Genomic DNA, 27,851 nt, shown 5'->3' with positions numbered 1-27,851 from the left:
CGCCTCCCTTCTTTGGGATATCCGGTCTACAATATTACACATTGTCAAGACCTTCGAGAACACTTTGCAAACACGTCTTACGATGTGCATTCAAGTTCTAAGGCCTCAGATTTTTTTTCTAATTAACTACTCACCCGAAATCGATGAAACTGGCTTTACTTCTCGACGTAATCGCCCTGCATACGTACACATTTTTCACAACGCTGACGCCGTGATTCCATGGCAGCGGCGAAGGCTTCTTTAGGAGTCTGTTTTGACCACCGGAAAATCGCTGAGGCGATAGCAGCACGGCTGGCGAATGTGCGGCCACGGAGAGTGTCTTTCATTGTTGGAAAAAGCCAAAAGTCACTAGGAGCCAGGTCAGGTGAGTAGGGAGCATGAGGAATCACTTCAAAGTTGTTATCACGAAGAAACTGTTTGGTAACGTTAGCTCGATGTGCGGGTGCGTTGTCTTAGTGAAACAGCACACGCGCAGCCCTTCCCGGACGTTTTGTTGCAGTGCAGGTAGGAATTTGTTCTTCAAAACATTTTCGTAGGATGCACCTGTTACCGTAGTGCCCTTTGGAACGCAATGGGTAAGGATTACACCCCCGCTGTCCCAGAACATGGACACCATCATTTTTTCAGCACTGGCGGTTGCCCGAAATTGTTTTGGTGGCGGTGAATCTGTGTGCTTCCATTGAGCTGACTGGCGCTTTGTTTCTGGATTGAAAAATGGCATCCACGTCTCATCCATTGTCACAACCGACGAAAAGAAAGTCCCATTCATGCTGTAGTTGCGCGTCAACATTGCTTGGCAACATGCCACACGGGTAGCCATGTGGTCGTCCGTCAGCATTCGTGGCACCCACCTGGATGACACTTTTCGCATTTTCAGGTCGTCATGCAGGATTGTGTGCACAGAACCCACAGAAATGCCAACTCTGGAGGCGATCTGTTCAACAGTCATTCGGCGATCCCCCAAAACAATTCTCTGCACTTTCTCGATCATGTCGTCGGACCGGCTTGTGCGAGCCCGAGGTTGTTTCGGTTTGTTGTTACACGATGTTCTTCCTTCATTAAACTGTCGCACCCACGAACGCACTTTCGACACATCCATAACTCCATCACCACATGTCTCCTTCAACCGTCGATGAATTTCAATTGGTTTCACGCCACGCAAATTCAGTAAACGAATGACTGCACGCTGTTCAAGTAAGGAAAAAATCGCCATTTTAAGTATTTAAAACAGTTTTCATTCTCGCCGCTGGCGGTAAAATTCCATCTGCTGTACGGTGCTGCCATCTCTGGGACGTATTGACAATGAACGAGGCCTCATTTTAAAACAATGCGCATGTTCTTATCTCTTTCCAGTCCGGAGAAGAAAAATCGGAGGCTTTAGAACTTGAATGCACCTCGTACATTTTTAGATATATCTACAGTCTATTCTGGTTTTCTTTATACTAACTTAGCTTGAACCACCGTGTTCATTGGCTATACAGTTCATTAAGAACTATTTACTAATGATGACCCATTCACTCAGAGTTTGATGTACAGGAAGTCAGACAAGTGCCCAGTTCACCGACTTACATAGATACAGACTGCAAAGACTCAAAACCAAGATTTTACCTGAGCCTAGAACACTTATTACCACAACTCTGTGGTGGAGATAATTACAATATAGCTGCACATGGTTGAAGCATTTACTCTGCGGTTACACGTCTTTTATTTGTTGCTGTTAACTCGTAGAAAGGTAGTAAGTTATTGTTGAGGTAGAGAAGGTTTTGGGCTGGGAGTACATCTAGAGGCTTGTCCAGCCAATACAACAGAGGACAGGCAATGCTCGCAGTTTTAGCTCGTGTTACGGTAGCTGAAAGATGAAAAGCTCCACTTGCGATTTTGCAACATGTGCCATTCATTAATGTACAGTTGCTTCACAGTCCCACTCATTCTGTACGCTTAGGTCGATCCTGCACATAACAGCTGAAGGTAACCATTAGTGGTTGATACGTGGAGTATTTCCTGTGCGACCTGCTTTCTGAAAGTTGTGTTGTGGTACTAACATGCCATGCAGGCATCTTACTGATTTTTTCGCTCCCAAAAATGATTATATCTCTCATGCTCGTGCGATAGTCTGGGTAACTTGGATAGAGCATTACACAAGACATTCGCATCTACATTCTCCATTCCCTGTAATGCTGCTCTGATTACCCATCCTTCACCATTGTTTAAAACTAAACAACGTCTTCTCAGGCATACTGTCATCAAAATAAAACAAACAAACCTTCAACTCTTTACACCAGCAAAACAAATAACCAATAAAGAACCAACACAACAAAATATAACTTTCAGCAATGATTCCCATAATCCTTACACACTCTCTGATACACATAACCACTGACATGAACAGTCGTTATAGCTGGTGCCTAAGCGTAATTTCGAAGTCCCTTCGCGAATTAGAAACTGCTAATACAGATAACGGTTTCTTTCCTATTCACTCCTAAACAATGGCGCATCCAGTTCTACACGAAGCGGCGCTGTTGTGAACAGTTGAGGCACTCGTCGTCCTATTACAGTGTTGTCTTCTCCGGTTCATCCGAAGATTGCATTGTTTTCATGGTCCTGGAGCTGCTCGTCGCCGTATTCAACGATAATATGCCTTTCGCACAGTTAATCCTTTCGCATATGGTAAGGCCTTGGTTGCATTTAGCATGATTTGACATTAATCCTGCTGATTACAACGCTCTTCTATGTTGACCAATAAACATTAATTACGTTGAATTAGGTTCCGTCAGCTACGAAATTTCTTCAGTACATAGACTTTGAACACTGCTTGTTAATATCAAGTAACTTAACATCACTTAAGCATTTAACATTACACTTTACTTGGCGATACCGTTTGCCGTTAAGTTAAACGCTAGTTCCGTCTCTCAGCCTGACCGCCTGTGGCTGACCACAGTCCAATTAATTGCATGTTTGCTGTGGACACTGTTTCGATCTGTAGTCGTTGGCTCTTGTATTACATATAAGCGTACTGTTCCTTTACACCATGAGCTGACAGGACTGCTATACATTATACTCATATTTTCATTCATAGTTTTCAATATTTACAGCATTTATGTTTCCCAGTACATAAACGCAATCCAATTTTCATAACATTCTGAACTCCATCGTTGAATGTCTGCAAATTTAAATCTCTGTACTTAACCAAATTCTGGACCATCCAGTGACCAGAGAGCGAAACACAACAAACAATTTCAAAATTTTTAACAACATTTAAAATTTTACTTTTAACTTTTATGTTTCAAAAAATAATAAAATGTAATTCGAATTATTCTGTCGTTTCTTAGAACGAGACTTTGACTTCTTTGTTCCACAACGCGCATTTACACTTGCATGAGCTAGCCACATTCACATAATACTAAAAACACCTTTAGTTTCCCATACTAAAAGTGAATATCACGGCAGCTGGACGCTGAAATAGGTAATTTCTAATAAAGCTTTTCGTAATTTTCGATTTATAAAATGTTTAATCATGACGTAAAACTGTTTACATTATTATTAAAGTAACCATATTATTCTGAAGTGTTAAAATAGGTCTTTTTCCAAATCGCTTTTCACAGTTCACTGGTTATCTTAGTCATTACTTTAATGACTACGAAACATTCGCCAAAACTCAATGCTTGTATTCAACACTGGGACTAGAAACAGTACAGCCATATCTTCTGACTTATTTCACCTGAAATAATAGATACTATATGCTAAGGAACAAAGTCGTCTATCCCGAACGGACAAAAAACTGAGTGTTATTTCTGCTTACTCACTGAAGATTATTAGCAGGATTTGTCTTGATACTGAGTCACTTGACTGTAATGAAAAAACGCTACTTTTGGAACCAACAACACTGAATTATTCAGGGAGATAGAACAACTGTTGATTTTGCTACCTTTCGTCAGTCTTGCAAGATACCATGAAATAAGACACATCGGCTATGCCGGTGAGCGAGCAATACTTTTCATCTCTGAACTATAAGTCTTCTAGTCATTTTTAGAGTCAAAATAGATCAATCAACAGTAAGAAATTAAATAATTACCTTTCTATGGGCGCTTATGGCATTTACCTATACTTCTATTATGTCACATTGTCATTACTGCATAAACATTTATGTTGTCATATTTATACTTTGACTAACAATATGACTTTGCAAAGTGACATGGGAGGAAGGAAATGATAAGCTTTCAAGTAATACTAAAACACACTATTATAAATTATGACAGTATACTGTCCAGAACTAATTAACATCAACTTTTTCTAATTTAGCTGATACTCTCTTCACACATCTAAGTACAAGAGAAAAACATTGTAGCCTTTTTAACTTAATCATAAAGGCGTAAGTAGCAAGCAGTTAACATAATATGGTATCTTCGCCGTCTCATATTAAACATGTAACTACTAATCCCCACATTACAGTCCTTGGATGCGTTGCTTATTGGACTTTTGGTACGAGCAATTAGGACATGTTTTCACTTACGAGTTTTAGGTCAAATGTTTGTAACAAAAGCATGTCTCTCTCAACATAAATTACACAACAGGATTTTGTTGAAGTTGTCATAGCCCAACAAATAGTTGGAAATGGACAAACGCGGTATCAAACTGACCAGCATGACATCACGTTTTTCAAGAAAGTATGTTACTTGTTTTAAAGTAATCCTGTTAATTAAGAAATAAGTATCGGTAGTGACAATGTTACCCTATCAGTTGTCATAAGTATGATATTTTTAGCACATCTTTCGGGACTACATTATCCCATTATCAAATGCTTCAGGCTTCTATCCCATTAAGCACCGTAAAAAAAAAAAAGCCAGCAGCCAAGCATGAAACTTATCTTAGAACAGCTCACGTTGCTGTGTTACACTCTCAAGGTGCAGTTGTTCATGTTCGCAACGCATCGTTCCTGATGGATTCTGACGTTTTACGGTACATAATGTCTAGACGCTTTTAGCAGTTGGTGAAGGAATAACTTATTATCGAAACATGTTGTGCTGAAAACACCACACATTTGACAACTGGTGAGGGAACATTCTGATTGTGGCTACATGAGACAGTTAGTTGTATGATGGCGTCACGACAGACAACAATAAAACTTTATTACTAGTTTGAATGAATCTTTGTCCAATTTTTTATAGCCAAGCGAAGAGTGGGAATGGACAAATGGGGTATCAAATAGAGGAGCTAAGGTGTAGTTTTGAAAAAAAAAAAACTGTGCAATTGATTGATGAAAATCAGGGTAAATAATAAAAACTTAATCAGTAATTTGAGGGAACACAAAAGTATTTCAGGAACAATTGCTGTTACTTAAATCAAATGTCACAAAGTTCAGCTCTTCAAGGCCTACTCATCAAGCATGTAACAAGTTTCATTGGTGTCATATTTATCTGCCAAAAACGCTTTATGGAATCAAGTACTGATTTACCGATTTTTTGTGGAGGTTATAGGATGGCAAATGAATGTCAAAGAGTTCATATCTTCCAGAACGAGCTGTTTCTTGTACAAAAACTTGCATTGTTGTGGTATTTAACTGTCAAAATGGCTTCATTCAAACCAAGTACTAAATTCAGGATATTTTGAGGACAAAAGACGCTAGTAAAGCGATTTTATAAACGTCCCTGTGGTAACATCTTAGTGTTGTCGCAACTCAATAGATGACTGCTGTTCCTCCTGCAGCTGTCAGCGTTTCACGGTTGAAAGCTGCTAACAGCAATGCTCCCTGCCTGGGACCTTACACTGAATCTGTTGAAGAATGTTTCAGCGAGCGTCGCCGACCATCATAGACGCCTGTTAAACGTAGAATGTCTTCCGGCTACAATGGAGAAGCATGTGAGAAGGTCTGAGAAAGAAAAGATTGGCCAGAAGCGCGGAATTATCTGAAAGCGTAGTGAGGAAATTTTTTTCAGGCGTTAACACTTTTCAGAACAAGTGTGCTTTTCCGATCGTCAGATGTTTCTACATCTCCTCGTATGAAGTGCAGATAACAAAAGGATTCGTAAGCTGGTGGTAGATAATAGTATTTCTGCCGATGACAGTAGAAGATGAGAAGATGAAGTACTGTTGCAAGTAAAACTGTGATTGTGGGTTGTGAATCGTGTGTGGGTTGCTTTGTTGGTAGAAGACTTTCTTCTGAAATGTAAAAGTACCAGGTTCGAGAACGTGTCTGGCACACATTTTTAATTAGTCAAGAAATTTTAGACCAGCAGACGTGCTGTTGGAGAGTGACAATCTGTCTGGAAAGGATTTAATTACTTGAAAGTAATAACGATAATAAAGAAAAATCCACCAGATAAACATCCTTTCGTAGCTTATCTTTAAAATTCTAAGGTAAACATTGAACTTCATACTCTCAGTCGACAACTCATTTGTTCTCTCTTTATCTGTATATTCTTTATAATAATTAGAGTAGCGAACAGTATTTAAACGTATTATATTTCTCGGTTTCTAAACAAAACATGAAACTAAAGAAACATTTCTGTGAAGAAAAAGGGTTAGTTTTTGGCGAAATGATTTGTCTAAAAGTAAGAACTGAAAGAGATCGCAGAAACACTTACTAGCCTTTGAATAACGCTCAAAAATCATGTACAACAAATGTGGTGCCAGTCGAGAAGGTGAAATTCAATGTTTAACTTGGAATCTTGGAATTTTGAAGAGTTGTAGGGGATATTTGCCTTGTCTATTGTTTTGTGGACTTCCCATCTATGGCGGAAGGTGTAAAAAGTTCCAACAACATTTCAATCTAAAAAACTTTTCTATAGAGAATCCTTCAAATATCTGGAAATAAAATGTGTGGGTCTCCATTATAAATACTGTCGACACCATATTTCTTGCTCACGCATTTTTCCCGATAAAAATAAAAAGAATATAAGAATAGAATTAGTTGCCACATTAAATCAGAGGATAGTCAAACTGGAACAGCAGACGCCACTAATTGCTTTTTCTACGTCACTAAGATACGAGCATTCCAGTTACTACAGTTCTTTGTTTATGATTTCAAATATCTAAATACTTGATTCCGCAAAACAATGTCAACCACATTTTTGCTTCTGTGTTCGAACCACTGTACATGATTCCGAGCACTGCTCAAGGGTGTGTCAAATACTGAACAAACTGATTCTATTTCTAGCTTTTAGACAAATCATGACCGTTTCTTCTATGAGTGGTAAAAGTAAAGGGATAAAAGTACACTTCTTGTGGCTTTGAGGCAGCTGAAGCTTAGGTTCACAAGATTTCACAATCCTCTTGAGACTGCAAAATGGAATTTCAAATTTTTTGTTTATGCTAGATTTAAAAATACTTTGCAGAATAATCCGTTCGCATGTTGGAGCAACAAATCAACATAAATCATCACCATTATATTAGAGTTCCTAAAAGTCTGTATCAATTTGCTTCCAGGATATTGTGAATTAAGAAGAATGTAGTTTACGTTTTCTATATAATCCTGTATTATTGGTTGTTATCAATTCAGTTAGCATAAAATAGTTACTTAGAGCTACACCAAAACATTTTAATGCCACGTAACACCATGCCGTTTGTGGCTTAGAACAATGAAAGAAAATAACCTATATTTGAAAATAAGTCGCACCACCTGGGCCACTTTTCTCTTCTCATGTGCCATAAAAAGATTACTTGCATAAAATACAACATAAAAAATAAGTGTAACACCACGTGAACGTAACTGTTTCGTAACTTTTGCAACTAGTTTTCGTGCACCATGGAGCAGCACAGAGTAGAATTTCACATGTACCTCTTCGGCACAACAACTATTTTCATGTGTTACCACGCTCTAGATCTGTTGTTCCCAACCTTTGATTACCCTGAGTGCAGTCATATATTGGCTAGTACTCACCAGCCCCCCCCCCCTCCCATCCCCCAACATCAACAACATTAGTGCCTAAGTAAACTTTAGAGCGAGACAGAATTTTCTTTGAAGGCTTTTATTTTTAATTGATGGAAGTAATGTTATATTTATTTTTCATGTGTGTCTTATTAAATCCCAAAATCATGAGACAATATACAGTTTGTACCGCATGATTCTAACGACATTTCATTAGCATTTATAGAAAGATGATGTAATTGTCAGTGCATCGAGAGTGCTACGAACAACTTCTCCTCAGAAAAGAAAGCTAATTATCCGCATTGATAGTATACATTTATTATAAAACTTGCTTCCTCTGCACCACTCCTCTCCCTAGTGATATCTGCTTCACTCATTCCTTGCAACCCCATTTTAAAATCAAAGCGTGTTGTGCACTATACCCTATACCTACTGCTTGTGTACTACTTCATTCCTGGACACCACACCCCTGGAATAGCAGAAAGAGGAAGAGCAGGCTGCCAGTGCTTTAAGTCTGGCCACTGCCGCCAGCAATTTAGTAGCCTCTGTACATTCACAGCTGTGTTGTGAACTCAGTTAGATCGTTTATGTAGCGAAGTGAATTATGAAGAGTTTCTGTTCCATTGTCTGAACTACATACAGCTCGGAGAAGGCATTTTCATGAGATATTAAAGCATATACGTATCACTTTCACTGTCTAAAATGTATGATACAAAGTATATGTGCAGTAGTCGGACTATGTGAGGAACAAGGAAGATGTTGTTCCTATATTCGTTTGACAAGTTGTAACCTCCACAAGATTGTCTCACGTGTAAATACTAGTATTTTAAATATAAAATGTGACTACTGGTAACTTGTGTATCAGTATTTCAGTTTTATGAAATAACGATTATCATTTGCAAATAGTTCATATTAAAGACCCAGACACTACTGAACAATTTTTTTTACCCCTTAGAAAATTTATTTTTACCCCTCACGGGTAATTATTACCTCCAGGCTTGGAACCACTGTTCTAGATGCTCTTATCTCATTGTTGTGGGAAATGTTATTTGTACCCCTTTTTGTTTCTGACATCCTCATGTATAGAATAAATGTAGTCATTTTCGTCTACGATCACAAATGTTAGGTCCCCAGATTACGAGTTTGTGTCAGGAATGACCATTTTCAGATCTTTTGACAAACACGTCCTAATATAATGGAGCCATAATGGTATCGTCAATAGGTAAACATAAAGTCAAGTCAGCATCGTCGCAAGTAAATGAAATATCATATACATTTATGTGTGATGATGCTGAACTGATTGTGTGTTTGTCTTTGGACGATGCCATTTTGGCTCCGTTATAATGGGACGTGTTTCTCAAAAAGATCTGAAGATAGTCTTCGCTGACCGAAACGGATGGTCTGGAGATGTAACATTTTACGATCAAAGACGGAAGTAAAGAAATTTAGTCTATACTTTCTGGACCACGTCGCAGCTAGTGCTCCTCATATATAGGACACGAATCATAGAGCCTCAATTCACGTTTATTTTTTTTACTAATGTTAACTGCTAGTGCGATTTCAGCACCTGTAACCATTTGAAAATGACCTTCGGTCGAAACTACAATAGAGGACATTGTAATAAACAGTACAATCAACGCCAAATATTGACTCATATAAAAAAATTTACGAGATTGTGATCCCACAACAAATATAATTACGACATTTATCTACACTCTGAGCCCATTTTACGTTATTTCTTTATTAGATCGCTATTATCAACACATCGGTTCTTAAAAATTTTGTGACTCGTTTCAAATGTGCATAATAACAGAACATCTGCCAAACGAAACATAATTGCGACGAAAGCAGAAACACAAATTACGCATAATATTAAGAGCAAAATTACTTTAAAAAATTCTCCATTAAGTGTACATACTACATAAACTTCTTTAATTCATAGTACTGTGCCTGTTAATTGAATTATTTTAATAAATACATCAACAAGCCGCTTTGATATGTATTTGTACATAAAGTAATACGCTTTTCGGCGTTTCATTCATCTTCAATCAGCGTAATACTTATTTGAGTCTTGAGTCAGTATGTAGGTCCAACATCGACAGCAAATTGGATACGGCAGCCGAGGCTCATTCTGAAGACTGCTGGACGGTATACAGCCGGAATATCAGAAGAAGGAATGAAATTTATGCGGCTGCACTACAGAAATTTTATGGAACAATCACTGTGTCGCGAAAATATAAAGATGCACAACACTTTCGTTTAGCTACTATGTTTCGCCATTTGTATGTTTACTATTTATTGCTTTGTGTGTGTAATTATTTTCTACTCTAATTCTTATTATTGTTATTTTTGTCATTATGGATGTGAGATTTTGCACAAAAACAGCCCAGTATCCGCTATGTTGCCAACTCACATCTTTGTTCACATCCGAAAATACATGTATGGTGAAAGATTGCATTGCTTACAGGTTCTGCTACGGCAGCAGTAAAACGGTTTCTGTACCACTTACGTAAAGACAAAAATCTGAATAAGAAGCGAGTAGAAAGTAAGTACACTCTAACAGCAATATGTAGTAAATATACAAAAGTGTAGTAGCTAAACAAAAGTGTTATATGGCACAGGGCAACTGCAGCATTCAGTCTGCTGTCGAACTTGTAACTATGTACAAATGAAAGACTCATCTACGTGTTACTCTAACTGAAGACGGGTAAAAGCCCGAAATACGCAACAGCTTAAATAAAAATAGATAAAAAAGAGGCTGATTTCTGCATTTATCAAAATAACGAGATACACAGCATCGGAGCTCGATAGCCAGTAAAATGGATAAATTACACTACTGGCCATTAAAATTGCTACGCGTGAGAGAAATGCAGATAATAAACGGGTATTCATTGGGCAAATATATTATACTAGATCTGACGTGTGATTACATTTTCACGAAATTTTGGTGCATAGATCCTGAGAAATCAGTACCCAGAACAACCAACCACCTTTGGCCGTAATAACGGCCTTGATACGCCAGGGCATTGACACTTACAGAGCTTGGATGGCGTGTACAGGTACATCTGCCCATGCAGCTTCAACACGATACCACAGTTCATCAAGAGTAGTCACTGGCGTATTGTGACGAGCCAGTTGCTCGGCCACCATTGACCAGACGTTTTCAATTGGTGAGAGATCTGGAGAATGTGCTGGCTAGGGCAGTAGTCGAACATTTTCTGTATCCAGAAAGGCCCGTACAGGACCTACAACATGCGGTCGTGCATTATCCTGATGAAATGTAGGGTTTCGCAGGGATCGAATGAAAGGTAGAGCCACGGGTCGTAACACATCCGAAATGGAGAATGTGCTGGCTAGGGCAGCAGTCGAACATTTTCTGTATCCAGAAAGTCCCGTACAGGACCTGCAACATGCGGTCCTACATTATCCTGCTGAAATGTAGGGTTTCGCAGGGATCGAATGAAGGGTAGAGCCACGGGTCGTAACACATCTGAAATGTAACGTCCACTGCTCAAAGTGCCGTCAATGCGAACAAGAGGTGACCGAGAAGAGTATCCAATGGCACCACATACCATCACGCCGGGTGATATGCCAGAATGGCGATGGCGAATACACGCTTCCAATGTGCGTTCACCGCGATGTCGCCAAACACGGATGCGACCATCATGATGCTGTAAACAGAACTTGGATTCATCCGAAAAAATGACGTTTTGCCATTCGTGCACCCAAGTTCGTCGTTGAGTACACCATCGCAGGCGTTCCTGTCTGTGATGCAAAGTCAGGGGTAACCGCACCCATGGCTTCCGAGCTGATGGTGCATCCTGCTGCAAACGTCGTCGAACTGTTCGTGCAGATGGTTGTTGTCTTGCAGACGTCCCCATCTGTTGACTCAGGGATCGAGACGTGGCTGCACGATCCGTTACAGCCATGCGGGTAAGATGCCTGTCATCTCGATTGCTAGTGATACGAGGCGTTCCGTATTACCCTCCTGAACTCACCGATTCAATATTCTGCTAACAGTCATTGGATCTCGACCAACGCGAGCAGCAATGTCACGATACGATAAACCGCAATCGCGTTAGGCTACAATCCGATCTTTACAAAGTCGGAAACGTGATGGTACGCTTTTCTCCCCCTTACACGAGGCATCACAACAACGTTTCACCAGGCAACGCCGGTCAACTGCTGTTTGTGCATGAGAAATCGGTTGTAAACTTTTCTCGTGTCAGCACGATTTAGGTGTCGCCAACGGCGCCAACCTTGTGTGAATGCTCCGAAAAGCTAATAATTTGCATATCAAAGCATCTTCTTCCTGTCGGTTAAATTTGGCGTCTGTAGCACGTGATCTTCGTGGTGTAGCAATTTTAATGGCCAGTAGCGTATAATTAACTACATTATTGATATTAGTCCCCAACTGATTGTTGGCGGCCGGTGGTAAACGTAACTGCCAATATATGACACCAGATGGCGTAGTTGTACGATTGTAGTGACGTTAAAAGCGTAAATTAAAATTAGACGCATAAATTAGTTCGCAAAATAATATTTGAAGAAAATACAGTAATAGCGATAAAGCAGTGATATAAGACGTGCTCAGAATTTACATAATTATCACAGGCCTCATGCACGATTTTATCTCGCAACGTAAGAGATAGATTTGGCCTAGAAAAATTCTTGCATCCATGGCAATAAAATACCTGAGACGACTTAATGTTGTAGCTGTTCCAAAGTGACATCTCCCTTCAACATTGTGGAACATTCCCTACTGCTCTCCATACATAAACATACTCTGCAGTAGTGCTCAGTGCAAAATAGACCAGTCGGGCAACGTCACCTACTTCCATTCCTCGACAGTAGAGGATTGTCTCACCGAAGGTCCGTGGCTGCTTTCATCTGCTTTACAAGTGTGCAGCCCTGTTTTGTGTCTCTCGCTCACGATACACGGTCTTTGGGGACTTTTGGACACATGAGTTCCTAATACACACGCCAAATTTGGCAGTAATTTTCGTTGCGTCACTGTGTATCTCCCGTATGTATGTGTCTGATTACTGGCTGTACTATCCAAATCTGGTTCAGAATATACTGTTCTCATGTTCTGTCTAGATGATGTTTATAGACCTACACAAATGTTCAATTCTCTATCCGCAGCTTTCGAGATGGTTCTTACAGGACATATAAAAAAACATTTCATTGCTAATTTAGATACATAGCGATTAGTATGGTTTGAATTGTCAGTATCCCAAATTAGTATGAAACGCAATTTATCATTTTTATTGTGTTGTCAGTAGCATTATGTAGCATACTACATTTGTGTATTCCGTGTTACATTTTCGTCGTCTTTACTCGTTTCTATATATTATAGTGTAATAAACTATGTGCTTGAACACAGTAAAATGAGTTGACGAACATAAAACATGAACAAAGAGAAACTAAAACTGTAGAGATTGTAAGAGACTCTGTTACCATTTGTTTGTGTAACAATACACAGTGAAAGAGCAGAAAGCACATACTGCATGGGCTTAATTTACCGGCTTTACACGACATGAAAAAAAAAAACCACTCTCAGTTTCTTACATTTTCTGCCTCGGTTGTGAAAAATTGAAAGCGCGCCCACTTTGCAGATCTGCAGGACGTTTGCAGATGTCGATATGGCGGCAGCGTGCTATGAGTGCTGTTCGGAACAAAGAGCTGAATTAAAAACGTCGGAGTGCGAGGCCTGGCTGCCGCCGCCGCCGCCGCCGCCGCCGCCGCCGCGCCTTTGCGAGCTAAAACTGTCCGAGCCAGGGCGGTGTTTAATTAAAAGAGCGCGAGCCCCCAGCGGCGCGACATGCTAAATGTTGCACGAGGCGCCGCGCCCCAGCCTTTGTCTCGCGGACACATTTTCCGCCTGAAGATCGGTCGCGGCCGTTCCTCTTAGGATTCACCTGTCATCTCATTAGCCGCTCGCGCACGCCTTTTCTCTGCGCCAAAACAGTCCACTTGAAACACAAAGCGGATCCCTATTGTTCACACTATTGCATCACAAGTGTTTGTATCTTCATAGTAATAACTAGCGAACCCGGCAATGCTCCGAAATTGCTAAATATGTGTGGGAATTGGATACAAGTACTGATCTCCTTCCCTCCCCCTCTCCCTGTCCATCCGACCCTCTTGCCTCTCTGTTTTTATCTTCTTCTCCTCCCATTATCTTTCTACATCACTTTCTCCTCCCTCTCTCTGTCCATCTCCTCCTCCCCTAATCATTCTCCACCTCCTTCTGCCCCCTCTCTCTGTCCTTCTTATCCCTCTCTATGTCTATTCCCCCACCCCACCCCCATCCCATCTCTCCGTCCATTTCATCTTTCCCTATCTCTCTGACTTTGAAGCTTGTCCATTGTCACAGCCAACGAAACCGTGATTCGGGACTAAAGACGCTGGAAATAAATGTGTAAAGCGGTTGGGATCATTGCTGCGTCGGGTACGATGGACCTTTTCTGCTGCTGGGTCTGTGAACATACAGTAGCATGTAGTATGTAGCATACAGAGAAGTTGCAGCATTAGAAAATTGCAGCGAAATGCAGGAAGATCTCCAGCGGATAGGCACTTGGTGCAGGGAGTGGCAACTGATCCTTAACATAGACAAATGTAATGTATTGCGAATACATAGAAAGAAGGATCCTTTATTGTATGATTATATGATAGCGGAACACACACTGGTAGCAGTTACTCCTGTAAAATATCTTGGAGTATGCGTACGGAACGATTTGAAGTGGAATGATCATATAACATTAGTTGATGGTAAGGCGGGTGCCAGGTTGAGATTCATTGGGAGCGTCGTTAGAAAATGTAGTCCATCAACAAAGGAGGTGGCTTACAAAACGCTCGTTCGACCTATACTTGAGTATTGTTCATCAGTGTGGGATCCGTACCAGGTCGGGTTGACAGAGGACATAGAGAAGATCCTAAGAAGAGCGGCGCGTTTCGTCACAGGGTTATTTGGTAAGCGTGATAGCGTTATGGAGATGTTTAGCAAACTCAAGTGGCAGACTCTGCAAGAGCGGCGCTCAGCATCGCGGTGTAGCTTGCTGTCCAGGTTTCGAGAGGGTGCATTTCTGGATGAGGTATCGAATATATTGCTTCCCCCTACTTATACCTCCCGAGGAGATCACGAATGTAAAATTAGAGAGATTCGAGCGCGCACGGAGGCTTTCCGGCAGTCGTTCTTCCCACGAACCATACGCGAGTGGAACAGGAAAGGGAGGAAATGACAGTGGCACACCGTTGGGTGGCTTGCGGAGTATAAATGCAGATGTAGATATAGATAGCCGTTTCAATCCACAAACGGGTAGGGTTATAATGCTCAGATTGCGTACTGGTATTCTAATTAGAAGCCCATAAGAAACAAGTGCAACTTTCCTTTTCAGAATTAAATTTTCACGCTGCAACGAAGTGAGAGTCTGGTAGGTAGGAGAGGAGGTACTGCGGAACTGAAACTGTGAGGACCGGTAGGAAGTCGTGCATGGATAGCTCAGCCACCCATTTTTGTTACTGTTTTTGTGGAATTAAAAAAAAAGGATGGTAGAGCCCGCAAAAGACAAAGGTCCGAGTTTCCGAGTTCGAGTCTCGGTCCGGCACACAGTTTTAATCTGCCAGAAAGTTTCAAATTCCCTTTTTTTCTGTTAAGCCCGAATGCGAAGAAGAAAGCAAAACAGCACATAGTTGTCTATGCAGTTTTGTTTATAATTACATGTAAGGAGAAAGAACATATTTGGGAGAAACAACTTGTCTAATGGTATAAATGCCCAGCTGTCATAGTTATAACCGACTGCGAGAAAGAGTACGAACCCGCACATTTTCACAGCACAGTCTACAACAGAATTTCCTTTCTCACAGTCGGTTTTAACAAATAGCCTGTACATTGTTGTTTCGAAAACCCACACCTTCACCTGCCCATGTTAGGCAAAATTTTTCTGCCTGACTCATGTAGTACTATCACCGTCAGAGGGTGGTACGGGACTACAAGTCCCACCGCCACACCTCCAAAGTGAATTGCAGTGACGCAGTCACTACCCTGTGGAAATTTACTGCCTCACCAACACAGCTAGACCGCAATAGACCGGTGATGCTGTATTGTAACATATCACCCCGGACTACAAGTCCAAAAAAAAAAAAAAAAAAAAAAAAAAAAAAAAAAAAAAAAAAAAAGTATACCCCATGGCCATCTGAACATTTGTTAGAGTGACGATGACTATATCTGGCTAAATGTTTGTTAGAATACTGTGAAAATAAATTTAAAAAATTCGGTCTGTCTGGCTAAATACTTGTTAGAATACTGTGAAAAAAATTTAAAAGAATTCGGTCAATAACTTTCTATATTTTTGCTAACAGTGTTTCCTCTTTCTACAGTATATGTTGAATAATATATAGTCTACCTCCGTGCGAAGGTTTATTACAGTATCGTTTAAAAATCTGAAGTAAATCGGTCAAGGACTTCTAGACACTTTTGCTCACAACTCTCCGCCCTTTTATAGTACATATATACTTACATACCCTAGATATTGAAAAAAAATGTAGCCCAAGTCAGTCCGAAAGTATATTAGAGCGACATGCAAAATTTTGAAGTAGATCAGTCTAGAAGTTTTGATGTGTTTGGTAACAACGTCAAGAAACGATTTATCTTTATACTGGGTGATTCTGGTGCTCCTAACACTATCGTCCTATGTTTTTCCTGGCTTTCATCAACCACACACGAGAATTTCATATTGTCTCACTCGGCACGCACGAACTGTTGGTCCTACAGAGAAAATGAACAGAACCTTTGGTAGGAAATCTGGTTTAGTTAAATTTTGTACTGCTATATGTTTTCACTAGCGACCGTAGTCGGCGAGTCATTCGAGAGAAATGTGCAAAAGTAAAATTCAAACACGCCCTCAGTCCCACGCTTAGTCCCAACTAGTCAGGATTCCTAGCATGTTGTCCGTGCACATCCTCCTACCACTGTAAAAATATCTGGGACTGCACAAAGTGTCTCCCACATTCGACCTTTTTTGGTTCATTGGCTGGCCGTGTTACGCCATCGGCTTAATCGAGCACTTACAAAGTGCAAAACTGAAGTTTGTGTAAATTTCAGCTGACAGTTTTGTCAGTTTTAACAGCATAAATTAAACAATTACATCGTTGTATTCGTCAGGCCTTCTGACTACGAAACTATTGTTCTCGTAAGGGTTAAGTCTGGATCGAACTGTCAACTTAATTAATTTTAGCGTAGCGTTTACAATAGTCGTTTCTCGTTCATTACCAGTAAGTGCATGTTTTAAATTAATGATGTTAGCGAAATAGCCGACTATGCTGGTGGCGTAATATCGCAATCTATCGAGACCAAAAAAGTTCAAATATCGGGAATGGTTTAAATAGTCGGAGATTTTTGTACAGTGGTAGGAGGGAGTGCTACGAACAACATGCTAGATCTCCTGAGTGGTAAGAGATGAGTGTGGGGTGGAGAAGCATCTGAAGGTGGCTTTTGTACGTTTTTCTAGAATAACTCGAAAACCGGTGCCTACGGCGAAAACGCATCCCATCACAAAATTCACATTAAATTTCCTGCAGAAAGGTCTCGTTCAATTATCCTGTAGGACTAATAGTAGTAGCGAGCGAGAGAATATGAGAATCTTGCACGTGGTTTATGAAGGCCAGCTGTAACACTGTGCGTTGCATAAAACGACAGCGGTAGGGGCATCTGAACCATTCTCCATAGTAGTACAAATTATAATATTGTGTGGCTCAACGGCCTGGTGCAAGTCTTTCCGTTGGACGCCGCATCGGAGACTTCCATGTTCCTACCTACGCCAGTAGTCCTAAACGGGAAAGGGAACGTAGAGTTTAATGTGTCATTCTGGGTGAATCTCCACATCCATGAGAGGTAAAGTTTAGGTTAAAAGCAGACTAAAATATTCCGTGGTCCGACCGAGATTCAATCCCCCGACCTCTCAGTTTCCATGTTACCACTAGATCGTTCCCATGTTAGCACTAGATCACCAAGCCCGAAATCTCTTAATAATACAAGTTATTTTCTAAATTCCGAAGATAGGCGTTTGTCGTTTAGTGTTATCTGTTCATTCAGAGGAATGGTATTACGAGGGTTGCCCAGAAATTAATACACATTTTTGTCAACGATAATTTATTGAACACAGTGAAAGGTACACAGAAAAAAGAATATTGCTTCTTCTATACTCCCTGTTTTCCCACATTACCTCTTTCTCGTTCTGTGTCTTACTCCAACGAAGCACAAGGATGGTCATGCCATGGTGGTACTACCATTCCTTGTTCTGGACAACGAAGCCATTTATTCACTGCGCGATTCACCTCTTCGTCATCCTCAAAATGTCTAACATGAATGGCACCCTTTAATGACCCAAACAACGGGAAATATGAGGGAGTTTGATCAGGGCTGTAGGGTGGACAGGCTAACACCGTCCAACCATATTTTGTGATGTGCTCTATGGTCTTCGAAATTGTGTGAGATCAGGCGTTATCATGAAACTTCCTGGCAGATTAAAACTGTGTCCCGGACCGAGGCTCGAACTCGGGACCTTTGCCTTTCGCGGGCACCCAAGCACGACTTACGACCCGTCCTCACAGCTTCAGTTCCGGCAGTACCTCGTATCCTACCATCCAAACTTTACAGAAGCTCTCCTGCGAACCTGCAGAACTAGCACTCCTGGAAGAAAAGATATTTCGGAGACATGGCTTAGCCACAACTCTGCAGCCGAGTATGGGCTGACATGAAACTTTCTGGCAGATTAAAACTGTGTGCTGAACCGGGACTCGAACACGGGACCTTTGCCGTTCGCCGGCAAGTGCTGTACCATCTGAGCTACCCAAGCACGACTCACAACCTGTCCTCACAGCTTTAATTCCACCAGTCCCTCGTCTCCTACCTCCCAAACTTCATAGATGCTCTCCTGCACCTGCAGAACTAGCGCTCTTGGAAGAAAGGATATTGCAGAGACATGGCTTAGCCACAGCCTGGGAGATGTTTCTAGAATGAGATTTTCACTCTGCTGCAGATGCACACAAACGCTTCTGAATGTTCCCAGGAAGTACTTTCTCCACACCGAGAAATTTAATGACGACACACTATTTGTAACTTGCACCACTTATAGATGCCACTTTGAAACATACCTGGTACATTCCTTTTTGGGCGACCCTCTTGAATAAAACGAAATTCTGTAAACACTTCATAAGCTAGTCTATCCTGAGAAATGAAGTAAGGTTACTGATAACATAGTATCACGCAGACGCCGAATCATACCCTTACTTCATGGCGGTTCACTTCGCTAATTTCAATAGAATAGATGCATTTTTTATCCCAAGCACCAAAGTTATGAATGAAATTCTGTCTTTATCATTCAACGTGAGCGGTCCTATCTATTTTAAAGGTCCTGACCCAAAATTATCTGTAAAAACTATTTTCAGCAGCGCAAAATACTTTAACGGGCTTTACCTGTTGATGCGCACACTCTCGGAAATTTTTTTTTACATATTTTGAAATTTATGTGCTCAAGGATCAGATGTTTTATGTTGAACCAGCGTCAAAAGGAGTGCGAGAAATCAGTCCTAAGCTATCATAAATTCCGTATTAAATAGGGGCCGGTTGTGACAGAGCGACTGATATGACTGTAAATTTTTTTTTTGAGGTGTTGTAAGTAAATGGGGATTTGGTTTCTCAGTTCACTTCGGAATTAAGATCTCACGAACACTTACAAAGGCTACAATGTTAACTGCTCACTCAGCTAGTTTTTCTTGGTGTTGTTAGTATTTTTATGACGATTCTCAACTTGCCTATAATGTGCACTTCTACTTCGCTCTTCCAGTGTGTGTATGTGTTTGAAACAAGGGGAAGCAATGAAAATTTTCAGAAATATACATCTAAACATATTAACAAGGTTTCAATAGAAATGTCTTTGTTTTATGCATGTGGTCATAGCAGTATTTTAAGCATGGTTTGTACTGAAGGTTGTTGCAGGAAGGTATTTCATACATTCGAAAACATATATAGCACAGCAATTCATTTTAACATGTTAAATTGTTGTCTAATTTGCACCAATGCTACAGAGACGGTCATTCTTTTCCAGATTCTCTAGTAGAGAGCCTGTTGTCATTCCCTCTTAATATTTATAGTGTCATTCAGCTGCTTTATTTCAGAAGACATCCCTTGCCTGATTCATTAATCTTTTTCCCGTTACCTGTCCAGATGTGATCCGCGTCTTCATGTACTCTAGCCTCCAGGATGGTTCGAGGAATAGAAGGACTACTTTAGAGTGGCATCTAGTCCTGCTCTGCTTGCTTAAAACAGGTTTTATTAAAGCTTTATTTTTGCTGGTATTCCAGAGGAATTTTAAACAGCCTCATAAGCCATGGAAAGCGGAGGGCCTTGAGTTTGGTCGTTGCTCCCAAGCCCGTTGGACTGCTCGGTGTTACGTGAACGTCCTGTAATCCCTGTAGGAGCGAGCTAAACAGCGCAGGAATTTTGAAACGGAAGTTTAGAGAGCATTTTTAGCAGGGAAATATATAGCGGAAAATTGTACCCTTCTGTCCACAAACGCTTTCAGATAGGATGAAGAGCTTTTATCGAACATAGTTACTTTCCATCGTCCTCTGTATCTTAGTACTAGTATCAAAGCATCAGACACCGGATCAGCGGAAGGAGAAAAAGAAAATTGTAGCTTACGGTCTACAGATATTGTCGTCTTCATAAGTCGCTCAACTGTTTGATTCCTTTTTCCTGTGCTTTCTCGTCTGTACAAACGATTTCGTATCCTCGAACCTGTTACGTCAAATGAAAATTATAGTCTTCAGAGCGTATCTTCGCCGTCTCTCCAACCGTTTTATTGCTCTGGTGTTTACCATGTGTGTTTCTTTCTTTGTGCAAGATACCTGCAAAGACTTACTTGTCTCTCTGTTTTACCATCTACCACATAATTTCATGTATTAATAGTAGAAACAGTTTTCATATTCCTTCTGTGGCATTTACTTACCATGGTTCTTTACCGTTTATAGTGTTTTGTTGCCGAAAATTCTGTTCGTAAATCCCGCCTGGATAGTGGAGCCCGTTTAGACGCCATTTCCGCAATTCGCTGTTGGCTAGCCTTTCCTGGATCGAATCCGCCTTGCAGGTTAACGACGTGGGCTGATGAGCCAGCGAGCCTGCATGTTGGTTTTAGGCGTTTTACCACATACAACTAGGAGAGATATCTCGGTCTTTGCAGATCAGAGATAGGAAAGATTAATATGATTTTAGTAAACTGCAGGAGCATCCAATGAAAGTTCCCAGAATTAGTATGTGTGTGTGTGTGTGTGTGTGTGTGTGTGTGTGTGTGTGTGTGAATTTCTAAGGGACCAAACTGCTGAGGTAGACTCACACACTACTTAAACTAACTTAAACCAACTTATCCTACACCCTTGCCCGAGGGAGGACTCGAACCTCCGGCGGGAGGGGCCATAATTAGTATCGCTTACTGAAGGTTATAACGCACAAATAGTATTTGGAACAGAAAACTTGTTGAAACCAGACGTCAGTGACAATGAAATACTAAGTTCAGATTGGAACGTTCACCGTAAGTATAGGTTAGTCGTCAATGGTGGCGGGTTGTTTATTGCAGTAAAAAATTCGATAAAATCTAGCGCGGTTATCACGGATCCCGAATGTGAACTAATCTGGGTGACACTGAGTGTCAAAGAACGGTCAAAAATGGTGTTCCTCATTAACGCTGACAGTGGTGCAGTTATCTCCTTTTATCGACATGATGTGACTCTGGGAAACCTTTCAGTTAATTGTCGATGCAAAACGCTAACGTATAAGGAAAATATAATTGTTTTTCATAACAATAAACGCATCATCACCATTCAATTGGCAATCTTATTACATTTTACAACTACATATTTTTATCCATTCGTCGTATTGTTGTCATTGTTATTACTATTATTGTTATTATTATTATTATTATTATTATTGTTACAATGCTATAACTGTTATTACAACTACAGTCCATTGTTAGTATCACCAGCACAATGGATATAAGTTCTCAGTCAATACTGTTATTCCACATGACAAATGATACACTGAAATCTTGTTCCGAATCGTTAATAATGTAGGAGGTATTGTGTGTAAGTTTTGGTTCGGTATAAAAGAGGGCCAGAAGCGAAGAGTCTAATCAGGTTCAATAAATAAGTACGACAACATGGTACAGCACGTATCACAGTCATTCATATGATGCAGATACTATCTTGAGACCTCGTAACAGGTGGGAGGAAAGTTACAGAAACCACTTCCACTAGTATTTGGCCCAGGAAATAATTCAACACTCATAATATTTCCAATAACGACTGACATCTGCATACTTATACATACATAGTCTGTAAACCATTGAACAGTGCGTGACAGCTTCATGTCAGGAATAAAATCTTCCGGGTTTTCCAGCCGCATCAATTGGAATTAAATACTCGAGCTTTCAATGTCTACCTCGGCCATTATCGTCGGGAGTAAAAACCACTGACTACTCGGACTGGCACAATTTTCTGCTTATACTGTATAGGAATGATCGCAGCATCTGGCACCAATGAGAGAGGGCCACAACGACGCTAAGACGGTGTACTGGGCACTTCGTAGCAGCACCAGCCTGCAGCGGGACCAGCGAGCATAGAAGGAAGTAGAGGGGCCTTTCCCATGGCAAAGGACCGGAGGCGCATCTCTGACCTAGCAATGAACATAAAATTAGCTGCTTGCGCCGCTCTGTATTTTCTTGCTTTGTGAAATAAGTTTAGAACTTCTAAAGCCAACTGTAGCGCGCATTGGTATTTTTTGTGGTGCTTCAAACTCTCTAGTGAATACTGATATTATGGACAGCGGACAGTATGGCGAAGGTAACCATTCAAAATTACGGACAACATCGATGTCGGCGCCACAAGCTGTAAATTGAAAAGCTAACATTTATCTGATGAGACTGTTATTTCCAGATAAGCGGCAGCCAAAAACAAAGAAACTACTGAATAAAACAGGCGAAGTGACTCCACAGGTATTTTTACAATAAAATTGAAAAACTCTGTGGAACCAGAAACCGGTTACTCTTCTTTGCTTAATGAAAAAGTGCTTCAAAACCGATGTAAGAATAAGCTCAATACACCCTGTGGTCAATAGTGCTGACTCAGTAAGAGTGACAGACGTAGAATCTCTGTATATGAAATCCTACAACAATCGATACAAATTAGATTCATCAGGTCTTTTTTACATATACGTAAAGAGAAAGACTGGAGATGTGGTTCGAATCCGGCCTCGGGCATGGATGTGGGATGTGTGTGATGCCCTTAGGTTTATTTTTTTTTTTTTTTTTTTTTTTTTGGTCATCAGTCTACTGACTGGTTTGATGCGGCCCGCCACGAATTCCTTTCCTGTGCTAACCTCTTCATCTCAGAGTAGCACTTGCAACCTACGTCCTCAATTATTTGCTTGACGTATTCCCTCTCTGTCTTCCTCAACAGTTTTTGCCCTCTACAGCTCCCTCTAGTACCATGGAAGTCATTCCCTCATGTCTTAGCAGATGTCCTATCATCCTGTCCCTTCTCCTTATCAGTGTTTTCCACATATTCCTTTCCTCTCCGATTCTGCGTAGAACCTCCTCATTCCTTGCCTTATCAGTCCACCTAATTTTCAACATTCGTCTATAGCACCACATCTCAAATTCTTCGATTCTCTTCTGTTCCGTTTTTCCCACAGTCCATGTTTCACTACCATACTCCAGCCGTACATCCTCAGAAATTTCTTCCTCAAATTAAGTCCGGTATTTGATATTAGTAGGCTTCTCATGGCCAGAAATGCCTTTTTTGCCATAGCGAGTCTGCTTTTGATGTCCTCCTTGCTCCATCCGTCATTGCTTATTTTACTGTTTTACTGCCTAGGTAGCAGAATTCCTTAACTTCATTGACTTCGTGACCATCAATCCTGATGTTAAGTTTCTCGCTGTTCTCATTTCTACTACTTCTCATTACCTTCGTCTTTCTCCGATTTACTCTCAAACCATACTGTGTACTCATTAGACTGTTCATTCCGTTCAGCAGATAATTTAATTCTTCTGCACTTTCACTCAGGATAGCAATGTCATCAGCAAATCGTATCATTGATATCCTTTCACCTTGTATTTTAATTCCACTCCTGAAACTTTCTTTTATTTCCATCATTGCTTCCTCGATGTACAGATTGAAGAGTAGGGGCGAAAGGCTACAGCCTTGTCTTACACCCTTCTTAATACGAGCACTTCGTTCTTGATCGTCCACTCTTATTATTCCCTCTTGGTTGTTGTACATATTGTATATGACCCGTCTCTCCCTATAGATTACCCCTACTTTTTTCAGAATCTCGAACAGCTTGCACCATTTTATATTGTCGAACGCTTTTTCCAGGTCGACAAATCCTATGAAAGTGTCTTGATTTTTCTTTAACCTTGCTTCCATTATTAGCCGTAACGTCAGAATTGCCTCTCTCGTCCCTTTACTTTTCCTAAAGCCAAACTGATCGTCACCTAGCGCATTCTCAATTTTCTTTTCCATTATTCTGTATATTATTCTTGTAAGCAGCTTCGATGCATGAGCTGTCAAGCTGATTGTGCGATAATTCTCGCACTTGTCAGCTCTTGCCGTCTTAGGTTAGTTAGGTTTAAGAAGTTCTAAGTGCTAGGGAACTGATGACCTCCGATGTTAAGTCCCATAGTGCTCAGAGCCATTTGAACCATTTTTGGAGATGTTGGTAACATGCGCCCAATGGTACTGGGAAAAAAAAAACTATTTTTCAAGAAAAACCAGATTACTGAAGGATCATACAGAGTAATTGCAAAACAATGGTTGAAATGGCTCTGAGCACTATGGGACTTAATACCTGAGGTTATCAGTCCCCTAGAACTTAGAGTCACTTAAACCTAACTAACCTAATGACATCACACACGTCCATGCCCGAGGCAGAATTCGAACCAGCGACCGTAGCGGTTGCGTGGTCCCAGACTGAAGCGCCTAGAACCGCTCGGCCACAACGGCCGGATGAGTAATTACATTTCGTTTGATTACTTACCCGTATTTCCCCGTGTACTATATTTGGTTGAAAGTGTCTGCATAATATCATAAATAGCCAAGTTTTGCGCTATGTGTGCTTCATATGGAATCGATCTTGTTCCATTCACTCACGGTACTTGTTGTCGATGGCAGTAAGGTTCCCAATTTTCTCTTCACCCTCAAGTTTGCGTTAAGCACTACGCGGTTCGGTCTGTGATTTTCTCTTCCGGCAGTATCAGTGCTACGTTAACGGTGATTCACAGCAGTGTGCACAGATTTACTAATGAAGAGTTGGCAGAAGCGTACTTCGTGAATTGGTTCACTGAATGCTATGGAAGAACAAAACAACTCTGCATTGCGTTGTTGTGTCAGCGACGGAAACCGCGTCACAGTACTATTCAGATTGTACTCTGTGTTTTGTGTTGTACGTTCGTTGGGTGCAAAAAATGTTCAATTGGGTGTGAATTCCTAAGGGACCAGACTGCTGAGGTCATTGTTCCCTAAACTTACACAATAAAGTAACTAAAGGACACCACACACTCATGCCGGACGGAGGACTCGAACCTCCGGTGGGAGGGGCTGCGCAATCCGTGACACGCAAGCCTTAGACCACCACATGGCCAATCTGCGCGGCTCGTCGAGTGCATATACAGTTATTTTCACAGTCGAGAAGGTATTTATACAGAAAAAAGACACCCAATAAATCATAATTGTATTATTACCCAGTAGCGAGGCATCGAAGACGGACATTCCCGATACCAGATTACTCATAAAATATAAATGAATAACATGTCAATTTTTAGATGGAGTTTTGGTTGAGTCAGGGCAAACATTACAGTCGTTTGCAATCATCGCTAGACACTCTGGACCATCACGAGTGTTTGGTAAATAACGCCCTACATCATTCCTAAATTTAAGACGTTATACGAGGGTTGTTCAGAAAGTAAGCTTCGGCCGTTCGCAAAATGGAAACCACAGTGAAAACCAGAACCGTTCTATTGCAACAGCTAGGTACACCTTCAACCTACTTCTCTACATAGCCGCCGCTCCAACTTCGAGTTTTGTCGTAGTGTTGCATCAACTTTTCATTATCCTCGTCACAGAAAGCAGCCGCCTGTGCTTTCGGCCAGTTATCTGCACTGGTTTGGAGCTCGTTGTCTGTGGAAAAATTTTGTCTTCATAGCCAGCGGTTATTGTGAGCAGAGATGAGACTCGGGGGGAGCCAATTACGGACTGTATTGTGGGTGATCAAACACTTCTCATTGGAAACGCCGCAGAAGCGTCTTCATTGCCCCTGCAGTGTGCGGCCGAGAATTGGCATGAAGAAGAAACTGCTCGGCAGTTGTGTTATGTGGGTTACATGACACAGGCGAAATCTCTAACCAGGCCCCCCATACTTGGCGGGAGACGCTATTCCCTACGAATCTTTACGTGCTCACCATTCACTCAAAACTGAAAAAGGCGACGCAACACGATCGACTGGCATACTAGAGACACTGCCAAACACATCTGTGCAAAGCTTTACTAGATTTTCCCAGAGGTTTCCATTTCGCGACTGATGGGAACTTACTTTCTAGACAACCCTAGTATAAAGAAATTAACTTTTCATAACTGGGATTCAGAGTCATGTGAAATTTCTTGGAAGACATCATGTTTACGCCAGTGAGCGTTAAATTTTTTATTTCCACTATTGCAATTTCGGCCTTAGGCCATTATCAAGTGAAGATGTTTTTGCCTTAAGCCATGTGAACAGTCACCGGCGTAAACATGATGTCTTCCTAGTACAAAGGTTTTTACGTATCAAAAATGAATTACGTTAAAAATAAATTCATGACACAAACGTTATAATAAGCAGTATGTTGAAAACAAATTCTCCAGCGGTTTGTAAACAGACATATAACTGTTTATTTAGTACAAGTTCACCTTCGAAGGCTCTTGGTCACATTCTTCCTACTCGTGGCGTTCTGAGAGTTTGATTACTAGATCCAATGCGATTTATTCACAGAAGATTCTTTTCAGTTGCAAGGAGCAGCACAGCCATTTTCTCCCTTCCTTCGCCCTCGCTCCTCTGATTTGCCGGTGCTGCTGCTGCTACCTGGACAGTGTGTCATCTCAGAAATGCAGCCAAGCGATTCTCCGTCATCCCCGCCTGTGAGACGTGTGAGTAGCGTGTGTAAAGTTCTTGCAGTGTGTGAAACGAGATGTAAGCCGGAAGGCCGCTCGTGCGCCGGAAGCAGCTCAAATAAACAACCACACTGGCTGGCGTACCCAGAACGTTTGACCTTTTTTGTGACGCTAAAAGCGTTGTCTTTTTACTTCCAGTCCTATGGAACCAGTAACCATTTATTTCACTTTACTCTCGGGTGATAAATTTTCGACATCTTTCACATATGTAGTAATAATTCAAACAGTGTTAAAGGTAGCACTCGATATTGTGCGGCCCTTTTCAGTAAGTGATGGATTCTCTTTTATCTTCTACAGTCGAACCGAAAAGGGCAAGGTTCACTGATTTTATTGTAAGATAATATTTCTGCAGAATATATCGAAAGTAATTTTAAATTGCGAACTTTTTCGTTATTTATAGATTTTAACTGACTTCCCTAAGTTTGAATTACATAGTTTACTTGAAATGCTGCTAATGAAATATATTTCTAGAAGTGTAGCAAAGCTGATCCCAGCATACAGTAACTATTTCTGTCACGCCACTCACTGATTAGTACGTGGTGAGGGGTACTTCGATAAAATATTACTGCTTTTTTTAATCCTATTCTATTTCTGTAACTTAAGATAGGTTTCAATTTCGAGTTCACAAGCGCGTAGAAATTATCGGAGTTAGAAGAGTTTAAAAAATATGTTTACATTAATATGATCGTTTAGGTAGACATATAACAGCGGTATGAAACAGAAGCGAGGA

This window comes from Schistocerca americana, chromosome 3 (assembly GCF_021461395.2).
Source record: "Schistocerca americana isolate TAMUIC-IGC-003095 chromosome 3, iqSchAmer2.1, whole genome shotgun sequence".
Lineage (NCBI taxonomy): Eukaryota > Metazoa > Arthropoda > Insecta > Orthoptera > Acrididae > Schistocerca > Schistocerca americana.
This window is presented reverse-complemented; position numbering follows the sequence as displayed.